The sequence below is a fragment of the Acomys minous genome (assembly GCF_964271855.1).
Source record: "Acomys minous genome assembly, chromosome: 11".
NCBI classification, from domain to species: domain Eukaryota; kingdom Metazoa; phylum Chordata; class Mammalia; order Rodentia; family Muridae; genus Acomys; species Acomys minous.
Window position 1 is genome coordinate 45,270,920 of NC_140492.1, and position 25,777 is coordinate 45,296,696.

Below are 25,777 nucleotides of genomic sequence, written 5' to 3' on the forward strand. Positions count from 1 at the left end.
ACTTTCCTGGCCAACTAGAAATTTATTTGCTGAAATGCCCTATTACATTTGTTACCTTTCTTGTTACTGTGACCAAAAATCTGAACCCCCCCAAAAAAAATTAAGGAAGAAAAGGTTAATGTTAGCTCACAGTTTGAGGGCACAGTGCATCTTGGTGGAGAAATCACAGATGCATTAGCTTGAGGCAGCTGCTCACATCACAGCTACACTCAGGGGGCAGAGTGATGAATGTTGCTGCTCAGTTCTCTGCCTGTCATCTGTCTGTCTGTCTGTCTGTGTTTCCCACCTTCCCTCCCTCTTCTCTTCCTCCCTCTCTCTTTCTCTTTCCTTGTCTCTTCTCTTTCTGTGTCTCTGTCTCTCTTTGTCTTTCTGTTGATATGTCTCTGTCTGTGTCTGTCTGTCTGTCTGTCTGTCTGTCTGTCTGTCTGTCCCTCCCCCCTCTCTCTTTCTTTCTCTCTCTCTAACCCCATAAGTCTTCCCACTTCAGTTAATCTAATCTAGAAACCACATATCAGACATACTCCGAGGTCTCTCTCCTAGCTGTTTCCAGAGCCTGTGAAATTGACAGTCAAAATCAACCATCACAGCCACATTCCTGTTGTATCACTGTGTACAAAAAACACAATACCAGTATGGAGAACCATGTGCCTTCATCTATTCCTATAGATCTTCAACATGCAGCAAAAATGTGCGGACTCTCAGTCTCAGAGACACTGATGTCACAAATGTGCTCGTCAACTTTTATGTTATTTTAACTACAAAGACTGTGAGCTCTTTTACTGTTTCCAACATAATTTCAATGCTACCTTCCTTTCTTTCCCTTAAACTTTTTACAGAAGAGAAAAATGGGAATCACTTGAGTATTACAGTTCACTGAGGATAGGCTTTTTTTACATCTGTTGAAGGAGCCAAGCTGGTTTACAGTGTTTCTTCATCTCTCTTTTCTCTGAAAAGTTCTAGAGCAGCATTTCTACCCAGAGCTGAGGAGGATTTTATCCCCCGTTAGCAAGCATGGGCTTTTCTTTATTTAATTTTATTTCCAAAACTTACCACTATTCTCATTTTTATCTGGCATGTCTTCTGGATGTGATGTGGTTGCAACAGACACACCAGATACCACTAATCCCTGTAGGCTGTCAAATGCTAGGGAAGAAGTGTTCAAAATAAGCCAGTGACTCCTGCTATCACTCAGTCATTTTGTTGCCTGTAGAAACCTAGTAGATCAGATCCTCCTAGGCTGTGTGTCTTGTTTATGGATCTTCCTATATCTTACCAATATTTTATGAAGAAAATTTACCTGAGACGGAACTGACTTGAACGCCTCCTCCCTGGGGACTGGCTTGCGTGGCACCAGGAGTCACCATGCAGGCTCCCAAAGGAGGGGAGCTGCAACAGTCCTACCCAGCTACGATACCCAGCAACTACAACCACAACCACATGAAAGAAAAAATAAATTTGTTGCTATTCTTTTTTTTAAAAGATGTATTTATTTAGTTTAAGTGTATGGGTATTCTGCCAGCCTGTGAGGGATTCAGATCTCTCTGGAACTGGACTTACAAACCATTGTGAGCCAACACATGGGCCCTGGGAACAAAACCTAAGTACTCTGCAAGAGCAGCAAGTGTTCTTAATTGCTGAGCCATTTCTCCTGTCATTTGTTCTTAAAATATGCACATATTACTTTCCTTTGGCAATTTTATACATGTATAGACTATCTGTTAATCATTTTCACCTCCATTACCTTCCTACTCCCACTGAATTTCTCCTTCCCCAAAGTTCTCCTTCTATTTTAATAACTGCTTTGGGTTACTTACTAACTTGATTAATTATGTATTTATTTATTGTTACCCATGAGTTTAATTAGGATTGCTCAAGCGATCTTTTCCTTTGTACACCCTCCAGAAGCAACTATTGCTTAGAATGCTATTCTCACACACCAGTTAAACTGTCTCTAGAACTGTATACAAATTGAATAATAAGATAGATACTTTTGTATAAAGCGTTTAAATTCAGTGTAATAGTTTTGAGATTCCCTTATTTTTTAGTTAAAGTTAAATTGATAAATATTATAAAGATTGATTAAATTATATACAATAAAATATTGTAGACTATATGCTTGTTTTTACTCTTATCTCTGGATATTACTCATCTGTCATCTATCAAGCTATCATCTGTATACTTAACCTATTATCCATCTCTCTGTCTCTCTACTATCTATCTACTTAGCTACCTATTGGTTTATTTCATAATTTTCTATTGATAAACACCTTGGACGTTCATAGCTTTTGTTATTATTAAAATTGTTACTGTGACCTTTTGTACATGTATTTTACATACATGTGGATTTTCTTTTCAGATAAACATATAGGAGGAGGTGGCCTATTATAGAATATGTATATCTTTAGTTTTATAAGAAATTGCCACACTGTTTTACCAGGATAGTTGTGAAATTTTATTTCTGCCAGGATGAAAGGAAGTTTCCTTTTTTTCATGTTCTCCACATTAGACCACATCACTGCATTTCTTCATATGAGGACTCTTATTTTAAGTGAAGGGGAAGTTGAATACAAATGTTACAATTTCTAAGCATTGCTATTGAGGTGAACTGTGTTCTAGATTCTTTAGTATACACATTAACCAAATCACAGAATTAGAAATATCACTAGTTCACGCCTTTTTACAGATATGACAATGCTTCAGTACAACTGGAATTTCATCAATTAATTAAATTTCTTATGAGCTAACATATCTCTTTGCAGACTTCTCTTCTTCTGTGAAGAGGTAAGTTTTAGCGTTTTGTATATTGATATCTGAAGATAAGTCTTTATTTTGGGACATTTGGCAACAAGACTGACCTCAATCCACTGGCTTTGGCAGTATTTACGTTAGTATGAAAACAGTTATTATCAAAAGTTGCTGGGGAAAGCAGGAAAAGCCTGTTTGTTTAAAGCCAGTGCTACAGAGAGTAGACAAGGGGAATGTGATTACTCTTACTATGTGGAAATGAAGAAAACCATGCTTGCACTGTTGAGAGGGACCACTTTAGGCCTAATTATTATGAACATTCATGCTCTAGTGACGAGCACTTGACTGACTGAGCTATCCCTTCTCTATAGTATTTTTTAAAAAAGATTTATTTATTATGTATACGGTGCACATTAGATCACATTATAGATGGTTGTGAGCCACCATGTGGTTGGGAATTGAACTCAGGACCTCTGGAAGAGCAGTCAGTGCTCTAACCACTGAGCATCTCTACAACTTCCGCTATAGCATTTTTATAATGCATATATCATTGTACCTTCTTTTATTCATTCAGCTACTGCCCTTCCCTAACCCCCATCTCTTTCTTGCTGTTCTTCTTTCAACCATTAATAAAAGCCTTCTAATTTCATGTTGCATTATGTGTGTGTGTGTGTGTGTGTGTGTGTGTGTGTTTAAATTGAGATTACAAAGAAGTTAAAAAAAATAAAGTAGACATCAGTACAAAGAGATTTAAATAATAAATACACATTTTTAAATAATTTGTGTTATTTTCATTTCTACATATTAACGTGCTCTAACTAAATAAGAAAGATGAATAATATTATCATCCACTTAAATACAATCCTGAAAAGAAAAAACTAGTATGTTGCATCACAGACCTTATGTCTGAACAAACTGCATACAAACTAAATATCTGCATGATAAACTGATCAGTGTGGTGTCCACTGCTGCTTTCTAAATTCAGTGATATTTGCATGTAGAACAAATTAGCATATTAACACATAAAACAAATTTGCAAATGACAGCAAAAGACTAGCTGCCCAGTTTAATCTGCTAAGCGGTTGTAAAACAAATGTTACCATTAATGTTATAAGTAAAAAGTACAATCACCTGCATTAACCTACCTTATGTTTATGCAAAGTGGAGATAATTGACATCCATTCAAGGGATCACAAGGATTACAAAAGATTATACTAACACCATGTAAACTATAATTATCACCTCCCATTAATGATAACTTGAGCTTATGTACATGTATTTATTTCTCTGCTAATTATCTATAATTGAGGTAATAATCCATGGGATGAATTGGGTTTTTCTTGTCTTTAATTCCCTAGGTTCCTCAATATATGTTTTTGTTTTATAGTACAGGCTCTTTGGTTGGTTTATCTTGCTAGCTACGGGAAAAACAGATTTTCTGTTAAACATTAGTCCTAGCTCTTGGGCTGAGGCAAGCTGGAGGCAGAGCTCGGAATTTTAGCACTCAAGGATATCTCCTTGTTCAGTTAAAGGGGTCAGATAGCCAGGAGCTTGTGAGGAACACAGGGATGGACATATCTGCAAAATCCAGCTAACTAAGCTAACGGCAGGCTAGCTCATCAGCACCCACCATTTCTGTGAAATACCTGGTTGTGACATGCACTTTCTTTTCCTTTGATACTATTGTCACTAGTATCAGAAAGGGTTTCTATCTCCATACTCTGGTAAATTATTTCCCCTGCAATTTTAAGATTTTAAGAGCTGATCTGTATCTCCATACTTTGGACAAGATAAAATAAAGGAAGGCTTGTGATATGAGGGTGATGAATTAATGATGTGTCAAATGGTTGTTTCTCTGAAGACAATTTTTCAACCAATACATACGGTGGGGGGATCTTGACTGTAAAGGAAAAACTATGTGTGTCCATAGTGTACTATTATTGACAATTAAAAAGGAATGATGGTAAAGATTTAAGTTGGCTTAGAGGAAAACTTGGCAGAATAAAGGTCAGTTTGTTGTCTTTTCAAATACACTGGTAAAAAGCATAGTATTTTCATGTCTAGCAAATAAAGTGTCATCAGGATATTAGTCTAGAGGAACTAACGGCGGGAGAGGTAATTGTGGTGCTGAGGGATAGCAGATTTTTGCAGTATATTATCATTTATTTTCTACTGTGGGCCGAGTGGACTATTGCTAATCCTTCAAAAACTTCTATTTTCAGAGCTTTTACTGATGAGGAATTGGTTTTGGAGAAGTTGATTTCTTCACAGAAGGCCTCATTTCCTGCATATGAAGAAGGCAAAAACTGGCCGTCTTCAGTTTGCTCAACATCTGCATAAGCTCTGACTGCACTACAAGACGTGGCATCTTTTGATGAGACATGCCTACATTTCAGCCGGTTTGTGCTTATTTAAGAATATATTCGAGGAAGTTATAAGTTTTTAAGAATTTTAAGATTTACTATTTTTTATTTTGTGTGTGTTGGTGTTTTGCCTCCATCTTCGTATGTGCACCACATGGTTGCATGGTGTCCTTGGAGGCCAGGTGAGGATATCAGATCCCCAGGAAGTGAAGTTCCAAACAATTGTGATCCCTATGTGAGTGCTGGGAACCAAACCTGGGCTGCAAAACCATCTAGTGCTCTTAAGCATTGAGTCATCTCTCCAACTCCTCTAAAACCTTCTTGCCTAATATTCAGTTTTATAGTTCTAAAAGTATCCTGATGTGGTTCTGGAGTGCTCGTGTATTGACCTTGGTGAAAGCTATAGTTCCTTTGATTTTCTTTTCTTAGGTAATAGAAGAAGAAGCCATTTTAAAAATATAGCTGGAACCCCTACTCAGATCTAGGGAAGGGACAGGACGTTATCCATAGTGTGTGAAGAGCGGGGACTGACTCTGACATGAACTCTGTTGCCCCATATTTGACCACTTCCCCATGGTGAGGAGGCCTGGTGGCACTCAGAGAAAGGATAAACAGGCTACCAAGATGAGACTTGATAGACTGTGACCATATGGTAGGGGAGGAGGTCCCCTTCGGTCACAGACCTAGGGGAGGGAATAGGATGAAAGAAGGAGGGAGGGAAGAACGAGAGGAGAAAAGCAAAGGGATAACAATTGAGATATAATCTGAATAAATTAATAGTAAAAAATAAGAATAAAGCTGGAATTGTAAATTGGATATTTTCTCAAAGACTTTGAGTCTTTGGTGGGTGGGGCCAATGCTAGCTGGGAGCTCAATGCTCACAGTGAGTATCAGGCAAGGCTGCTGCTAATAAGGCACTTATGTTCCCCAGTCCTGCAAGGGGTCCTTGGTTCTTACCATCACCCAAGAAGAGCTTCCAGGCTTATTTCTTATTCAATCATACATACAGACTTTCAGTATATTCTCTTTGTGCTTAGGCTGGGCAGGGCCAGCTCTACTGCTTGTAAGCAAGAACTCTGGCTACTATTAAGATGTGAGGAGTACCTCATCTCTCTGTCCAAAAGAAAAGGATGCAAAATTAGCAATAAACTGAAAATACAGTAAGATAATAGGTAAAAAATTTTAAATAAAAAGATACCATTTTATTTTTTATTTTATTTTTTTTAACATTTTATTTTATTAATTTATTCTTATTACATCTCAATGGTTATCCCATCCCTTGTATCCTCCCATTCCTCCCTCCCTCCCTCCCATTTTCCCCTTACTCCCCTCCCCTATGACTGTGACTGAAGGGGACTTCCTCCCCCTGTATATGCTCATAAGGTATCAAGTCTCTTCTTAGTAGCCTTCCTCTGAGTGCCACCAGGTCTCCCCCTCCAGGGGACGTGATCAAATATGGGGCACCAGAGTTCGTGTGAAGGTCATACCCCACTCTCCACTCAATTGTGGAGAATGTCCTGTCCATTGGCTAGATCTGGGTAGGGGTTTGAACTTTACGGCCTGTATTGTCCTTGGCTGGTGCCAGGAAACTGGGACAGAGGGGAGGACATCCTATTGGGACTCTAGATGAGAGAAGCATGGGAGAATAGCAAAGTAGAAGTATCCAGAAGTTCCTAGAAACCTACAAGAGGAACATTATGATATGCAGATTTGGGCCCAGGGGTCCCGCTCAAACTATGGCACCAGCCAAGGACAAGATACCATTTTAAAGCAAAACTGACATGTAAATTATTGTTTAACGTTCTCCAGTTGATTATTAATTATTCAAGAAAACAACAGAATCCAGAAATTATAGATATTTGCTTTAGCTATCTATCTCTCAAATATGCAAAAGCCACCAAAACAGAAATGTTCTTTATAAAAATTGCATCATTTATTTATTTTTTAGGTTTTAAATGTTCTGAAAGATTTTTCTAAAGTTGAATTTGATATTTGATATTTTAACTTAATTTCTCCCTATTTTTGAATCCTTTAAAAAATACTTTAACAATATTACTGTTCTCTTGGTAACTCAAAATTTTGTTTTACAAATAACTTATCATTACTTTTACTAAATAAGATTCTGGATCTTTTAAACCAAATCCAGGTCTTTGCATATGACTTTTGGGTATGGTTCTTCTAATCCAACAGTGATACCCGGGTGGGGGGGGGGGAGAATTTTGGTTTTAGGTTAATTAATTGCAGTGAAGAACGAAAAGAATATTCAAGAAAATCCTGCACAATGACTCTTTTCATGACCCTTTTTTCACAGATGACTTTTGATTCCTAGTTTTTATGCTTTACAGAGTGGTTTCCATACATCATGTTGTTTGGGAACTGTGCACAACTGGCATTAGGAAAGAGATGCTGAGACACTGCCCTGGAAGGAAAGAATGCAAGTCTCCTTCTTCCAGAGCAAAACCTTTAGGTGGCTATAACATACCATCCTTTTGGGCCAGCATTTCTCTAATCACCATGAAATGGCTGTGAACACTTCTTTAGCTTCGTAGGTAGCACACACCGGCTTAAGAAAATCCCTTCATTCAGCTGCAGAAAGCTTTCAGGCATCTGTTTTCATCTGAACCCTACACGATCTTCAAGGACTAGAGGCCTGTTAACCCGCCATCACTTTTCTGGGAACAGTTATCCTAGGAGCCCTTTTAGGATGGCAGTGAGCATGTTAGTTCAACATGACATCAGAAGACAATGAAGAGATGTATGTATCCTTGTGGGGCTGGAGTTAACTGGGCTAACAGTGCTGTTAACTAAGTGCGCTTACTTGGGCTGTTACACCTATTTCTATGTCCAAAGATGTGACCAGTAAACTGAGGAGTTACAGTTCTTCTAACTGATCATTCATTCATGAAATGATAACTGAGCACAGCCATAAATATTTAATATTAGGCATGGAACTTAAAAAAGAGGTGAGAGCTCAGACCCCATGGAGTTCACTGGATAACAACCAACAGTTTCATTCATTGTATATAGAGTGGTAGGCATTGTCCTAAAGCAACACATACACATAAGGTATTTATATGTAATATATGCATATACATCATATATATGATATATATGATTAATACTGAAAATTACCTTATGTAATTGATGCAGTCAATACTTCCACTGCTTTTTACATTGGATTAAAAAAGCAATAATAGATGGCTTGAGAAGTTTTCCTTATAAAGAAAGTGACAAATGATATACATAGATGATTAATAGTTAGGTAATAGATGATACATAGAGATATGTAGTTATACTGGCTCACTGTTGACATTTATGTATATTGTCTTTTAAATATATTGCAATATTAAAGCACACAAAATATGTGGATTGGTTCATACCTTATTAGATACAATACCAAATAAATAATATAACATATGTAAAATATACTCCTGGCATTTAAAAGTGTGACTCATAATTTATTTCATGGACTTCACTCTCCAAGGCATCTGTGACATTAAGACTCAGAGTGTAATAAGCGAAGATTCTGTTTGCAATCGGTACTCATTTAGAGGATCTCAGGGGATTTCAAACATCAAACAAAATCTCTGGTAGGAAAGAACTCACTTGTCAAAGAGCAGTATACAGGATGCCTCAGCAACTTCATAATTGATCTCCCCCTTCACCTTCTCATACGGATAATTCCTCACAATAGCTCCCTTTCTTTGTACGGTGGGAATGAGGTCCCTGTCTCCGCCTGATTGGATTGACTGCCTACCACCTGTGAACTTTAAATGCATGCCATTATTTAGTGAGCAACACTCTTCATGGCATGTGCTCATTTTTATGTATGAAGGGTTAGTCACAATTTGGAACACGAAATGGAGCCCTTCTTTGTATCCCTTTTATACATTTTTACTCCAATTACTTGCAACACTAGCTTCAATATTTATTTCCATTCTTTCGTTTTGATTCAGCCCGACTAAAAAACTAAATCTCATTTTAGACAGATCAGCATTTTGCTGCTGTAATTACAAAGAAAATGCCTTGGTAACATGATTAGATAGTAAATTTACCTCTATTCCTCCAAACAGTGTTATCTCTACTTTTTATATGTGTGCTTACCACAGAAGCACAAGGCAAACTAAAATATGCTCTTCCAAAGTGAGAGAATGCTTAATAGGTACTATAGGAACCTAAACAGAATTATGAATAATTGTGAGCTGTGCTCTAGAGGTTGCCTAGTCAGAGAAAGGGCACACTCTCTGGTGAAATGTAGTATGTGCATAGTACGGTATACACAAAGCAATCAATTCCAGGGAAAATTAAAATTATCTATTACTATAGCTTTAGCCTAAAATTGGAACAAATTACTCAGCAACATACAATATTCTAACATGAATGAGAGACGTGGTAAGACTGCATCCCACGAGCAAGTTTGCATGGAAGAGATACAGACAGAGGTAAAACAGAGAAAACAGTGTCTACCTTGATTTCCATGTTCTCATCGTCAGGCACTTCGCTCTGTGGAAAATGATCACCATGAAGCGCCTTTAAAAGTAATATTTTGAAGTTTATTTGAGGGCGGATTCATTTCCACATCTTTAAACCTCATGCTAGACACTGCTATGCCTCGAGCTATCAACCTTTCTTGAGGCATAAACAAGACATCCCATGCCTTCTTGTGGGTGGACATATGCACAACATAGAACGCATGCGCAGCACATGCACAGACACAACTGGCACCAGGAGTGGATTTCCTCCCCCTGTCCCCACCACAAATTTCTGCACCACAAACCTTTGAAAAGCATTGATCCTACGAAGGCCAAAACCATTCCGTAGCTTGTTTCCTGATGGGGGATTTATCAGAAGGAAGGAGTGCTGTACACTGGAGGCTGCAAGCAGGTTTTGTTTAAGCCACATCTGTTTTATCTAATGTTTTATGCGGTGTGCATAATGCTATTCCCGTTGTTTTCCTTACTTAGTCGCTTGCTGTTAAACTCATGAGATTTAATACTTTAACAGTACACTTCCCCCCTGCAAAACCTTGCCAATAACGTGCATGCCTTTCTGCCTTGAAACCATTGGTATGCTTAAGTAAGAGAATACGTTTTAAGTTCTCTTCAGCACCACTACATATCATATCCCATTAATTTTATTCAGTCGCCCCTGGATGAATTCTGTGCACATCTTCTGAAAGAGCTGAGAGCTGAACCTGAAGGAGCACATGAAAAGCCTTCCGAACACAAAACATATCTGCACTGTAATGAGCCAGCAAGATCTGGAGTCTTATTGGTGCAGCAATAGGTACCGTAAGCAGTTAAAGATGCCATATTCATGAGATACTTACAGCATACCTATAACTGTCATGCAGCTGGGTAAGCATCATGAAAACAAACTGAAGTTGTAGCTGTAAACACTTAGCTGCAGCCACACCTAAGAGACAAGCAGGCTTCTTTTTACAAAATCTTGTTTACTGTGAAATCAGTTACCTTTGATTTTTAGAAAATACTACTAAGCTATGTCAATGCAGTACATATAAAAACTAACAAGCTGACAGGTTAAATCAAAGACTTGCTGCTCTGTAGCATCACAGAGTCAATGATTAAAAATACAGTTTAAGGCCAAGTGTAAAAATGTTTAAAACAAAAATTTCCATCAGTAGAGTATCAAACTCATTTTATCACCATGTACTCTCAATTTTTATCCTCCTTGTAAGGTATATATCAGGAAATAGAGGGTGGTAAATAATAAGGGGTGCAGGTGAAAGTAATTGTAGTGAAACCTTTTTTTAAAATAAAAAAAACTGTACATATTTATTTATTTTACATCCCGAACGTACCCCCGCACCCCCTCCTCCCAGTCTCACACTCTCACCGTTTTTCCCTTTCTCTCTTCCGCTTCTCCTCAGAAAAGGGGAGCCCCATCCATTACCAACATACCCCCCAACACTTCAGGTCTCATCAAGACTAAACACATCCTCTTCCTCTGAGGCCAAAGCAGCAGAACTAGCTAGGGGCAAGTGATCTAAAAGCAGGCAACCAAGTCCATGTCAGAAACAGCCCCGGCTCCACTTGCTAGGGGACCGAGCTGCCCATTGATCACATATGTGTAGGGGGCCTAGGTCCAGACAATGCATGGCTCTTTGGTTGCTACTTCAGTCTCTAAGCCCCATAGACCTAAATCAGTTGACTCTGTTGGTCTTCTTCTGGAGTTCTTGTCCCCTCCGGGTCCTTCTCCCCTTCTCCCCACTCTTCCACAGGACTCCCTGAACTTTGCCTGATATTTGGCTGTGGGTCTCTACATCTGTTTCAATCCACTGTTGGGTGGAGCCTCTCAGAGGACAGTTATGGCAGGCTTTTGTCTGCAAGCGTAGCAGAGTATCATTAATGGTGTCAGGGGTTGGCTTCTTCCTATGGGATGGGTCTTGGTTGGGGCAGCCCTTGGTTCCCTCAATCTCTGCTCCATCTTTATCCCTGAATTTTTTTGTAGGTAGGATCTATTTTGGATTGAAGGTTTTGTGAGTGGGTTGGTATCCCCCTCCCTCCATTGAAAATCCTGCCTGGCTATAAGGTGACCACTTCAGTCTCCAGGTCCTTCGCTACTCTCAGTTAGAGTCACCCCCACATTTTCCGGGGGCCTATCCTGTTGCAGGTCTCCAGCTTGTCCTAGAGATGGCCCCGCTTGGTTTCCTTCCTCTCTCCCAGCCCTCTCACCTCTCACCCCAGCTCGCCCCACATCCGATCCCCATCCTCGTTCCCCTCCTCAACCTCTCTCCCACCCAATTCCCACACTTCATCCATTCCCAATGTCTTTTAAGCCATCTATCTCTACAGCATTTTTAGTGGAACCTTAAAGCAGAAACTCCTCAGCGACTCAGGAATCATCCAGACGCAGGCAGCATTGAACCTGCAGGGGGAGCTATAGAGCTTAAACTTTTGTGATCAGGACCCCTACCCCTGTCCGGTCCCCACACAAAAAGCTGTCTTAAATGCACACAGCAACATCCTTGACTGTCCAGCACCCAACTCATGATTTCAGTAGCGTTCAACCCCTCCCCTGCGACAAGAACAGGCTGCCTGTCTAGTCTGATAGGCCGTAGCCAACCAGAGTGATGAAGATGATTACTGATTCGAATAACATAGAACCATCATTTTGTTTTTCTGCACTTAAAATTGAAATGAAAATTTTTACACTCTCTGTACTAATTAGGGTAGTTTTACACAGAAATGGTTTTGCCAGTGCGTGGGCTTTACTACGGGTGATCTCTGACACTCCTGAGCTCGGAGATTCTAATATTTTAAATTTAAGTCAGTTTGCAACAGAAGATGAACTACGACTGTAGTATGTTCCTTGTAGTATGTAAATCTAATGAATTTAAATAAGGAAGTTTTTCACTAAGTATTAAAAATTCTAAAATTTTTCTACATTCAAAACTTGCCCCCTTTTTATTATTCATTTTCTCACTAATTTAACAGACTTGACTGAGCACACACAGGAGGTGCTGGGCATAGACCTATGAGTATCTGTTACTCTCCTATGACTATGACAGAGTATCTGACCACAAGAAACTACAGACTCTAAGCAAAATGTGCTGCTATGTGCTTTGGAAATATCTCATTTGAAACCCCTAAGCCCATGCTGTATTGATTAAGCAGACAAATATAATTGACTCAATTATTATGGTTCTGTTATTAGGTTTCTTAAGCTATCTCCTACACAACTAACATCTTAAATTTACTGCCCTTTATGACTCTTAGATAAAACAAAAATTTGAGCCAGTGGTTTGAATGGACGGAGACTAACTTTATTTTCTAGCCTCCAATCACATGAGCATTCCTCCTATTCTTCCTAATAGGCAGTGTTATCCTGGCTAAAGCGGTATGCAGGAATATTAAGATAAGAAAGATCATTAAGGAAAGCCCTAAAATATGGATACAAAGTACCTGATTCTTGTTACTGAAGTCAATTATTGATGAACAGCAGCCCACACTGGTTTTATTCCAAAACCATTAACCTTTTAGTAATAAGGTGGCAACCCCCAAGTTATACTAGTAACCATCATTCTTTATGACTCATGGAAAATTTGTGTAACAAGGATGGTGAAATGGCTTGCTAGGTTAAGGATGTCAAGCTTCAGGGTCTGAGTTCAATCCCTGTGGACTGACCCAAGCTGTGGAAGGAAAGAACCTACACCTGGAAGTTGACCTTTGGCCTCCAGAAGTGTGCTATAGTCAGCACCACCTCCTCCCCATGCAAAATAAACAAATAAATGCAACAAATTTTTAAAAGAAACTTCTTTCAATACATCCAACTTGTCTTCAATATTGCCCAAACTCTATTGGCTTGCTCAGAAATTTGAATATAATTTAGGAAAAGAATATAATTACCAATGCATTTTAGAAGATCAAAGGAGAGGAGAGCTTTTCTGTATATACAGTTTAAAAAGGTTAATTGAGTGTTAATTAGGCAAAAAAAAAAAAAAAATCTCAGCACTGTGGCTATCTTGCCAGAAAAGTCAATTCAGTGTAAATACTAAAACGTGATAAACTTAATCACATGCCACTAACTAACGTACTGAAGTATTTACTAACAGAAACAAACTGATTTCTAACTCAGGACTTTTCAGTTTAGCAAATCACACATGTGTGAGACAGGGCATGGCAGAATTACTGTCTCAAATATTCCTAATGATACATTAAGAAAAATTATATATTTGTCATTAAGTATATTAATGGGTCATCTAGATGCTTTGAAGAATGTATTTATATACCTCTCAGAAAATGGGTCATCTTAAATAAAATGTAAAATAGGCTATATTGGTATTAACATAAAATTAGATTTATGAGCTCACATGAAAAGATATCACTAGGTAATCATTAAAGAAAAGACTATGTTCAAAATATATTAATCAACTCAAAGGTTGTGGCTTTATTTTGCCTTCTGATTCAGATTTTATTGCCACCATGTTATAACATAAACATGAAAAAAAACGAGTGGTCTCTCCTGTTTATTATACTGAAGCAGTTTTCTTTTCAAGAAGCTTTACAGAGTTCTGGTCATAATATAAGCAGAGACAAAAATTTAGAACAGCTGACTGAAAAGAAAGAAGAGGTTAGTAAGACACGTGGTAAAGGGCAGGGCTCTAAGTCACTTGGCATTGATTCAAATTCCAATATGTGGGGTATGACTTTCACACGTACTCTGGTACCTCATATTTGACCATGTCCCCTGGAGGGGGAGACCTGGTGGCACACAGAGGAAGGATAGCAGGCTACCAAGAAGAGACTTGATACCCTATGAGCATATACAGGGGGAGTAAGTCCCTCTCAGGCACAGTCATAGGGGAGGGGAATAAGGGGAAAATGGGAGGGAGGGAAGAATGGGAGGATACAAGGGATGGGATTACCATTGAGATGTAACAAGAATAAATTAGTAAAAGAATTCCAATATGGACGTTTTTCTAGCTGCAGGACTTTAAGCAAATCATCCTTCTCCATAAACTGCCAATTTTTCTCACCTCACTCTAGAGTTCCCTACTGGTCTATTAAAAGATGGCTCAAGTTAAATAATTACAAAGAATACTACTCCTGCCTCCACAGATGCCCACCACCACCTCTGCATGATAACAAAGAGACAGTTGGATACTGTAGAAATCAGCTAAGACAGAAGTTGTCACATGGATGAGACTTTCTGCCACATCATAGACTCCAGTGCTAATTGGAGAGTCATGAAAAGCATAGATGTTTGAATGCTGAACTGGCTAAGAGGCTCAGTTTAAATTCTCCCAGATGCCTCCAGATGCAATGATGTTTATGCTGTGGTTGGAGGCTAAGTGAATAATTCCATCCTGGAAGAACAGAAGTATAAAAGTCACTATGTGGTCTGAACTCAATTAAACAGACAGCTTAAGGGAGACTGCTGCAGGAGCCTTGCATCCTCCTTGTGAAGAAAAGGCATTGTACATGACACCAAAGTCTGAGTTTGAGTATTCAGTATGCTTAGGAGGTCTGTGAATTACTGTCATCTGCATGGCTTCCGAGTACTGAGAGGTAAGATTCAAATAAATCCCAACATGTGCTAAATATAATCAGATGATAATCAACTTACCTCAGTTTAAGGAGAGGTTGTCTAAGTACCAAAATAAAAATAGTCACCAAATTGTAGGTATCATATAAAGAGTCTAAGAGTTTATCTCTATCCTCACAAGGCCTAGTCTTTCAGTGTTGGGACTGTGCCTCTAGAAGCTTACCTTGACTTGACAGGAGCAGCAGTGCACTAGTTAGGCTCAATGTGGTAAGTAGCTTTAAGATGGAAGAAAATAGCATCATGCCAGGCACAATAGCATCATATCTCTCTAGAACAATGGAAAATATTTGGCAGAATCGTATTATTAACATAGGGTATATATGTGAGGGAAAATTACCTTAACATATCCAAAGGTAGGTAAGTTTGGGTTCTTGTCAAATTGAGGGAAAGCATTTTCTCAGTCAGGTCAGTTTAACTTCAACATTGAAATGATTGTGTAAGAAACACTTTTGCATAGATTTTTATCATGGTCTTTGATTGACTGTTGCCTCTCTCATTCACTTGGCATGAGCCTTGACCTTGTGTGTTTTTCTCTGTTTTATAAAACGTAAGTGAAATATTGTGTGCCATTTTAAAGGAGACTATTTCGTAGGCTGCACATGGTTCTTATACGCTCTGTTCCCTCTGCCATGTGGAAAAGAAATGGGGCAGATACAAAGCCTTTTGTATAAGTACACTGAGACTTTAAGAGAGATAATTATCGTACCATAATGAAACTGGTTAATAAAAATTTCTCCCTCAAAATAAAAAGACTTCAACCTGGTTACATTTGGATGAGTAGTTGGTGTGTCCATTCCCTAATGGATAATGTTTATGCAAGTGTGAATTTATTAATAAAAATTTTCCAAAATATTCCAGAATTGTATTAAAACACTCATTTAACAGAAGCAGTAATGATTCATATTTTTATACAAGGAGTAAATTAGTTTTTACATGGAATAGTATTAGAATTATAAAAACATTTTAATTTTTTTCCAAGGAAAAACAAATCCATCATTTTAAAGTTCAAATATTTTAAGGAGAATGGGATTAATTTTGCAATTATTTCTATTGATACATGGCATGAAGTTGCATGCCATTCTCGTCTGTTTCTCACAACTGTTCTATTATTCTTTGAAAAGATAAATTGACATTCTGCATGACCTTTGAATACAATGAGAAAGCATTTTCAGTAGGTTGAATGACAGCTGTAAATGGCATGGCTCAGCAAAACTAAATCTAAACACCGTAGGTAAAAATTCTACAATTATGTTTGCCTCATCTATAATTATAACCTACATTTTCCATATAACATCCTCCTTGAACCTTGAACATGACTCCAGAGAGAATATTCCAAAGAATAATGGATTATCTCTAAGTAAGAGAGAGTAGAATGTATCCTAGAAATCTAGAAGAACATCATGATGGGCAGATATGGACCTAACGGTGTCTACTCAAACTATTGTACCAACCAAGGACAATACAAACAGTAGACGTTGAACTCCAAGTCAGATCTAGCCAATGGACAGCACATTCTTCACAGTTGTGTGGAGAGTGGGGACTGACTCTGACATGAACTCTGGTACCCCATATTTAGCCACTTCCCATTGCTGGGGTGGCACTCAGAGAAAGGATAAACAGGCTCCCAGGATAAGATTTGATAGGCTGTGACCATATGGTTGGGGAGGAGGTCCTCTTCTGTCACAGACATAGGGGAGGGAAATAGGGTGAAAGAGGGAGGGAAGGAGGAATGGGAGGATACAAGTGAGGGGATAACAATTGAGTTGTAATCTGAATAAATTATTAAATAAAAAAGAAAGAGTAGAATACATAGAAAACAAATTAGATGAGATGAGATACATTCATGGTGGTATGGAACTTATGAGGTTGACCCTATTGAGGACTCCTAGTAATGGAAGATACAGAGTCTGAACAGGTTATCTTTTGTAACCAGCCTAGGCTCCCACTAATGTAACTGGGACACCAACCGAGTCACAAAACCAACAACCTACACCCTGTCCTGCCTGTGAGATGCACTGGGGCAATAGAAACTCAGAGCTTGTGGCAATGACCAATCAACGACTGGTTTAACTTCAGGCCCCACAAGAGGAAGCCCACACAGCCTAGATGGTTAGACACCTAGCATAGAATAAACACGACTGACAAAAAAGTCAGTGAAATGACTCCTGATGATATTCTGCTATACTCATAATATCAGTGTCTAGCCTGATCTTCATCAAAGAAGCTTTCTCCAATAGCTGGTGGGAGGAGATACAGAAACTCACAGCCAAACATTAGACAGAGCTTGGAGACAGGGAGCAGAAGATAGGGAAGAATGATTGTAGGAGCCAGAGGGGTGAAGGACATATCAAGAAAGCACACAGAATCAACTAACCTGCGCTCATAGGAGCTCACATAGACTGAAGGGGCAGTCATAGAGCCTGCACGGATATGTGCTAGGTCCTCTGCATATATGCTGCAGTTATTTAGGTTGGAGGTTTTATTTGGCTCCTAACAGTGGGAGTAAGGGTGTCTATGACTCCTTTGCCTGCTCTTAGGACCTTTTTTCCTCTCACTGGGTTGCCTCAGGCAGCCTTCTTATGAGGGTTAATGTCTAGTCTTAATTGCATTATATTATGCCAGGTTCCGTTGACATCACTGGGAGGCCTGCTCTTTTCTGAAGGAAAATGGAGGAGCAATAGATTTGGAGGAGAGGGGAGGTGGAGGAGACTGAGAGGAGGTGGGGGAGGAGACCTGTGGTCAGGATGTATTGAGAGAAAAATGTATTTATCATATATTATATATATATGAAAAACAGATTAATAAAAGATATTTAGGACTGGAAATGGAAGTGGATGAGAAGATGATGTCACAGAAATTGCTGTGAAGATCATTATATGTTTTGCAGCCCTTCATTTTAGTAGGAAGTCAAGCAAACAAACAAATAATGAACTGTTTTATCTATGCAGTTAATCTTAAAACTTGACCTCTCAGACTTTTGGGTCTTTTTAAAAGTATTTTTATTTGTATATTATTTTATACATTACGTATATTATTTTATATATATAATTTTTATATTATTACATGTATATACAATAAACTACCTATAGCAAGAAGAACCATGATGCAATCAGGAATTATATAAATGTTACTTTTTTTTTACATTTTAAAAATTAATTTATTCATATTACATCTCAGTTGTTAACCCATCCCATGTATCCTCCCATTCCTTCCTTCCTCCCACTTCCCCCCTACTCCCCTCCCCTCCCCTAAGTCTATGTCTGAGGGGGACCTTCTCCCCTGTATATGCTCATACGGTATCAAGTCTCTCCTTGGTGACCTATTATCTTTCCTCTGAGTGCCACCAGGCATCTCCATCCAAGGGACATGTTACATTTTTAGTGTTTTGGCTATTTGTATTTGACAGCTTCGAAGAGAAAAATCTTTCATATCTTGGTGTGTTTAGAATTCTGAATCTAGGTCAATCTCCACCACATCTTGTCATTATCAACTTAAAACATCTATCTAGACCTAAAAACGTGTTAACTCCTAAACAACTAAGCTTCCTTGTAAAACTAAGCTACCTGGTCTTCAACTCCATCAGAGACTTGAGAAGGAATAAACTTGATTACCTGAGCATGCTGGGAAGGCAGATTAATAGCTTTCGAAATGAGAAGATGGCAGAGACAGTTTTTTACCTGAACAGTCACCTACAAACTCTCTATAATGTTGGAGAATCTTCTTTAGCCTTCTGGCCCAATATATCTGACAGACATATTTGTGAGGCAGGAACTATTGAGAACTTGCTTACCCCGTCTTGACAGAGTTTGGTCATCGACTCTGCCTGCATCCAAGCTTGCTCTTCTTTAGGCAGAATTCTGTCTGTGGTAGAAGCTAGGACATTTTGTCCAGGGCCTTGTTTGTCACATTTGAAGACATCTCTATAAGGAAGTTCTTTGATACTCATCATCTTCTTTGAGGTAGGCTGGGTGTTGCCAGGAGTTAAACTTTCTCATTGTTGATGAATATTTAAAACAATAAAAACATAAAAAAAAAAGATTTATTTATTTTATGTATGAGTGCTCTATCTGCATGTACACCTGCATGCCAGAAGAGGGCACCAGAGATCTCATTATAGATGGTTGTGAGCAGTTGCTGGGAATTGAACTCAGGGTCTCTGGAAGAGCAGATAGTGCTCTTAACCACTGAGCCATCTCTTCAGCCCCCAATAAAAACATTTTTAAATGCCATATTCTGCATGTTTCTGAGGTCTTTGAAGACCTTATCTAACTATCCTACCATATCTTTCTGTAGAATCTATCTGCTGCACCTAAGATGTATATTCTTGTAAGAAAAGTAGACCAGCAATTGACATGACCATGATCTGATCAGCCTTTTGGTTTTGTTTTTTTTTTTTAAAAAGGAGACTGACAAAGTGAACTATTCACTATGAAAACCAAAATAAAGTAATTAACTGTTTGGTTTACCATTGGCATTGCTTATGATACCAAGACTACAAATTTACAGTTGCTAGGAAAGTTGTGAGTGTTGCTTTTAATAAGGATGCATTGGCAGATTGTGCTAGTTTATTTAAGTAATGGGTGAAAATGGCATCCTGTGTCCTTTTTAAATTACCAGTATGTCCTAATAATTGTTTATTATCAGGCCTATTATTATTATTACATCAGTATAACCCATTAGCAGTCAATCAAGACACAGACACCTGTTATATTTTAAAATAGCCTGGGGCAGGGCAGATAGTAATCCCTCTCCTCTTCTCTGGCTTCCTCCTGTCTTTCTCTTCCCAGTATGCCACACTCATCTCCTTTGCCCTGCCTAGGTGTGAAGGCTTCTTACTAATTAGCATCAAAATACATGAGATCAACCCCCAACAATCCTGAGCTCAGCATCACTCTCCTTTGGGGACTTTAAGGAGAATGGGATCTGGGAAGCCCTTCTTGCAAGAAGAGTAGGGACTGATGTTGACTGTTCTTTCTCTAGGCTCCAACAGAGTCACAGCATATGTTTGTCACCCAATAGATGTTTGCTGAGTAACCATAAGAACCTTTTAGGAATGTAGAGATAAGCCATTGAAAGCTTACAAATGTAAATTGTAATTACAATTTTAAAGCAAATTAGAGTAGGTACCTGTCAACAGGTCTTCAACAGTGGATAGACCACAATAGAGACTTGTCAGTATAGTTTCTACTGATATACACAATTAGGAAGCTAAAGGGAAGATTGATCTTCTCCTGTCTGAAAGTTGAAGCAAGCAAGCACGAGCACTCAAGAATGATCCATCATCCCTCTAGATGTCAGAGTTTTCACAGCCCAGTTACATCAATCTTGAGGGAGTTATATAACAACACTTTATAATGGTTTTTAATCCAATGACCAATACTAGCTGTACTTTACTTATTAGTCCTCTGGTTTAACTCATAACTTCATGTGTCTTGTCAAACTATATTCTTTAAAGATTAATTAATATTGATAAATAAAAAGTATATGGATTTATCAAGTGCAATATGTTTGGAAACGTGTACACATTATGGATTGACTATATTGGGCAATTAACACTAGCCTATATACTTACCATGTTTTTTTTTTAGTGGAAATCTTTGAAATTTATTCTTGTAGTAATTTTCAAAAATATAGTGCATAGTTATTAACTATAGTTACAAGCTGTCCAATTGATTTATGAAGTTATTTATTATAATTAACTAGAAATTTCCATCTATTGAACAACATTGTCCCAGTCCTTTCTGCTGGGACAGAAATAACCCTGGGTCTTGGTTACTGAAATTTTCTTTTACCATCAGCATACTGGTGAGTTCATGCAGGATTTGTTTCTCTGTGTCTGTTTTATTTCACATAACAGTATGTTCTCCGGGTTCATTTAGATTGTCATGTGTTGCAGTTATTTTACCAGGTTGGAGTAATAATATTTATTATTAGGCCTATAATTATTATTGCATGGCAGTATTTTTTAACCCGCTAGCAATCAATTAAGACACAGACACCTGTTATATTTTAAAATAGTCCTAGATAACCTGGGGCAGGGCAGATATTAATCCCTTAAACTACTTCCCATAGTGGGGCAGGTATGGGATATATATTATTATATTATACTGATGTAATAATAATAATAGACCTGATAATAAACAATTATTAGGTCATACTGGTAATTTAAAATTCCATGCCATCTGGTCCTAGTAATTTTTATCAAGCTACTTCCCATATATAATCCCAAATACTTGTTAATGTCCTTCATCTGGGCCAAATCTCCATTCACGCCATCCATGTGCTTCTCCTGCACCTTTCCAGAGGTGAGGACTGAACCCAGGGCCTTGTGCTTGCTAGGTAAGTGCTCTCCCACTGAGCTCAACCCCCAACTCTGCTTCTCCTCCACTTAATCCATGGTCCTGTCTTCTTCTTCTCCCCCAGGTCTCTTTCCTTCTCCCAAGATTCTCTTTGTCTCCCCAAAGCCTGGAACCTTAGCCACACCTATTCCATTTGCCCTCCTCAGGTGTGATGATCTTTTATTAGTCAACCATGTTAGGCTCTTAGGCAAGATACAAGTGGAGCACAGAGACAGCAAGCAGCAATTAGCATAAAAATACATCAGAACAACCCCCAACAGTCAAAAGTGATAGACTTGCTTTTTTTCTCCCTTTTTCTTTAATTTTTAAATTTTCATGTTTTGTTTTAATTTTGTTTTTGTTTTTTTGTTTTGAGAAAGAGTCTCATGATGTAGCTCTGGCTGTCCCAGAGGCTGGCTTTGAACTCACAAAGACCCACCTGCCACTGCCTCCTGAGTGCTGGGATTACAGACATGCAGCATCAAGTCTGGCTTTTCTTTTTATTTTTAAGATAGGATAATATTACACTGTGTGTATACATGTATAAATGTCATATTTTTCTTATTCATCTTTGGTTTGTCTGTTCCACTGGTGTGTGTCTTTTTATAGATTTGATCTGCTAATTTTATTACTATCGTCATGTATTATAACATGTCATGTATCCTGATGTATTTTTTTTTTTTTGAGACTTGTCTGGAAGACCTAGCAGGAGAATACAGCTATTCTTCTCTTGCAGAAGGATTTCAATCCAGAATGTGGCTTCAGAAAAACCATTCATGGATCAGTGATGGGGCAAGGGGACAGCTGACACACAACCAGTTAGATAGTTCAATCTGTAGGGTGACAGATGTCCCAGATAGGTCAGGCTCACAGCCTCCATTTCCTTATTTTTGTTCCCCAGATTTTACTTTGTGATTTCATATGAATTTTAAGATTTTACTGTTTCCATAAAAATGTATCATCAGTAGTTTGTGGAGAAAGACATCTTTATAAACTATTTCTTTTAGTAGATGAGTATTTTAATCATTTTTAAGTTGTTTTATTTCTTTTATCACTGTTTTATAATTGTCATGAGTATTTAATTGATATTATAAGTATTATAAGCAAGATTGTTCTCTTGAATCTGTCTTGGATCATTCACTATTATGTACAGAACCAGTGCTGAGTGATTTATGATAAATATTATATTCAGTAAATATTGTATTTTATTACTATTTTCTCAGCTTGACCTTAGCTCTGTCAGTGACATTTTTGAAGGTATACATATTTATACATATGTAAATACATGCACACATACATATATACACACATAAAATATACATGTATATATATGCACTTGCGTGTTTATAATCATGTCAGTTGCAAGCAGAGAGAACTTAATTCTTTTCCAGTTTTTGATTATTTTTATTTATTTTTTCCAACTCATCTTACAATTTTTACTCTGAAACACTTGTGACTACCATTACTTTTTGAAGGGAAGGTTTCTCTTCATGTGATACAATTGAAAAATAATTTCAGTGTGTTTTCCTCGCTTTAACAGCTTTCCCCTTTGTTTTCATTTCCTTTCTCTAATTCTGTCAGTTCTCCTGCCTCAGACCGGTGTTGCTGAGGTTCATTTTCCCTCTTCATTTTACGCTCATGATTTCACAGACACAAGACAGAAAATTCCCTACTACAGGGAGAAATTCCCTCGGGTTTTAACTTTAAGCTGTGCTTCTAGACATCTGTTTCTTTTCCCTTATCATTCACTCTTTCAAACTTTGTTTCTCTAATATATGTCTTAAGTTTCAAACGACATTTGTCAATCTCCTAAATATATTCTATCAATCATGATTTCTGGAAAAGAGAGTTATTCGTGCATATAAAACATCCGGGGAGAGTAATACTAGTGCTAGCTGATTCAGTGACGTGATGATTCATGGGAACTATGGCTTCTTTCCTATTTGCATTCCTTCATCTTTATCCTGATGTTTTTGCTTTCATAATGGTCTCGGGTTGAGTGACTCCACTCTATGAATTGTATTTGCAAGCGAAACAGTCTGCAGATAAGCCAAAGGGATTTTCTGCCTCATGTGACTTTCAGCTTTCCTGGAAGTCTTAAGACTTCCTTCTGAGCTACAATTGCCTAGGGATTGCACCAGAGGTCACTACTGACCTCTTGGCTTGCAGGAGAGAAAGCAGCTATGCTTTGCTTGGTGCTTAGAGAAAAACCCTGGCCCCTTAGATCAACTGATCAAAGAGTGTTGAACAAAATTAGACAAATATGAAGTTGATTAACAGGTGGTGAGTGTGAATTTGTCTCATCCAAGGAGACAACGTGTTCTTTGCACTTACTGTGTTCTTGCTCTGTTCCTTGCCTTGCAGGTGAGTTACAACACAACCACTTAACAAGATCTTCCTCAGTCATGCTGCCTGGAAAGCTTTATTCAGTGTCCTGTAGAATCCAAGGCTTCCTTTACCATGAGACACACGTGTATATTTCTTCTATTAAATAACTTAGCAAACTCTATACATTTAGAAATTAAATTCAGGTAGATATGTTCAAAATGTGTTTGTCTTGAGATATACTGGGATCGATGTAAAAATCCTGATCTTTAAGAGATCAGAAAACCAATAAAGGAGATAAAACTCTTTTTTTTCCTACATAGGGTCTCCCTATGTACATCTGGCTTGTACTGGAAGTCACTATGTAGAGCAGGGTGGCTTGGAACTCACAAAGATCAGCCTGTCTCTGTCTCCTGAGTGCTAAGATTAAAGGTGTACCCATTACTCCTGGCTGGAGATAAAAACTTTTAAAATGAATTAAAAAATTAGGTAGAACTCGGGGAATTTTGTGGAAGAGGAGGAGGAAGGATGGTAGGACACCACAAGAAAACCTACAGAATTATCTCTGCAGGCTCATAGAGACTGAAGTGACAGCCAGGGAGCCTGTACAGATTTGGGCTAGGTTCACTGCATATATGTTATGATTGTGTAGCTTGGTCTTCTTATGGTATTCCTAACAGTGCGAGTGGGGCTGCGAATAGTGTCTCTGACTTGTGTGCCTGCTTATGGGACTGTTTTCCTACTAGTGGATTGTTTCATCCAACCTTGTTATGAGGGTATGTGCCTAGTCTTATATAATAACTTGCTATGCTGTGTTTTGTTGACATCACCAGGAGGGCCTGCTCTTTTCTGAAGGGAAATGGGGAGCCATGGGTCTGGAGGAGAGGGTAGATGGGGAGGAAGGACTGGGAGGAGTAGAAGGAAGGAAAATTGCAGTCAGGAATGTAATATATGAGAGAATAATAGTTTCAAAAGTCCATAAAATACAAGAAGAACTGCATCCTGGCCCAAAGCAAAAATTCTAAGGAAGTAATGGACTGAAAGAGCTATTCTCTCTGGTTCCTCTGGGGTGACTTCTCTCTGTAGTGTAACTAACACTTGGTCTTAATCTGCAGTGATCTGAAAGAAGATGAGCAAGTGAGAAAGGCATTGTAAGACAAGGAGGAGAAGTGCAGCCACAGAGGTACCAGGTACCTACTTACATGCATAATTAGAAAGTGTAAGCAGACTCGCTGTTTTTTAAGATACAGTCTAAGAAGACTGATACCAGGAGAGAGAATTAAACCAAGAAAACAAGAGATTACTGGGGACCAGTATTTTGTGTCATTAGAAATATTCCAAAAGCTTTTTACTGGAGCCCGTGAGTTCATTTTGCCTGCCTGTAAGAGAGTACATCCCTCAGCTGACAAATGCATTGTGAGCTCTCACTGGATTTATGATTGTAAAGTCTTTTATTGGCAAATTAGAAAACCTCAGCAGACTAAATTGATATAAAATGACCAACTTTCTCTTTTACTTTAAAAATAATAGGAAATCCGAAATGGATCCTTCTCCCTGTGAGCATTTTTCATCCTTTTATTGTCACCTGGGGGATGTTAATGCTTTTGGACTACTGCCTGCCGCCTTGGCCTCAGCACCTAAGTGGATATTTGGTGGTAGCAGTGCACCCTCATAAAGGCAGACTGATGATTACATTTCCATTAAAGACCAGAGCCAAATCAGTGTGCTAACTTCCCTGCCAATAACAGTTAGATATTTATTGTGCCCAGTTCAGCGTGAAGAACTACCTTTCCTTATAGAGAATGAAGAGACAGGATATGAAATTTAAGGTTGTAATACACAAAATAGAAAAAAAAACCTAGCCTTTTAGTGTGAATTACACTGCTGTATGCTTTTTTTTTCCTGATTCTATTTGTTCACAGCAGATATCAAAATTAA

General features: G+C 38.3%; 1 long non-coding RNA gene across 1 annotated transcript in view; it reads left to right on the forward strand.

The window, feature by feature from the left end:
* The window catches only part of LOC311608447, a 160,790-nt gene that overhangs the window by 121,250 nt on the left and 13,763 nt on the right, over window positions 1-25,777 (forward strand). The window contains exon 3 of the long non-coding RNA XR_014782975.1: window positions 4,968-5,144. This is a non-coding gene — a long non-coding RNA (uncharacterized lncRNA). The remainder of the gene's footprint in view (window positions 1-4,967; window positions 5,145-25,777) is intronic.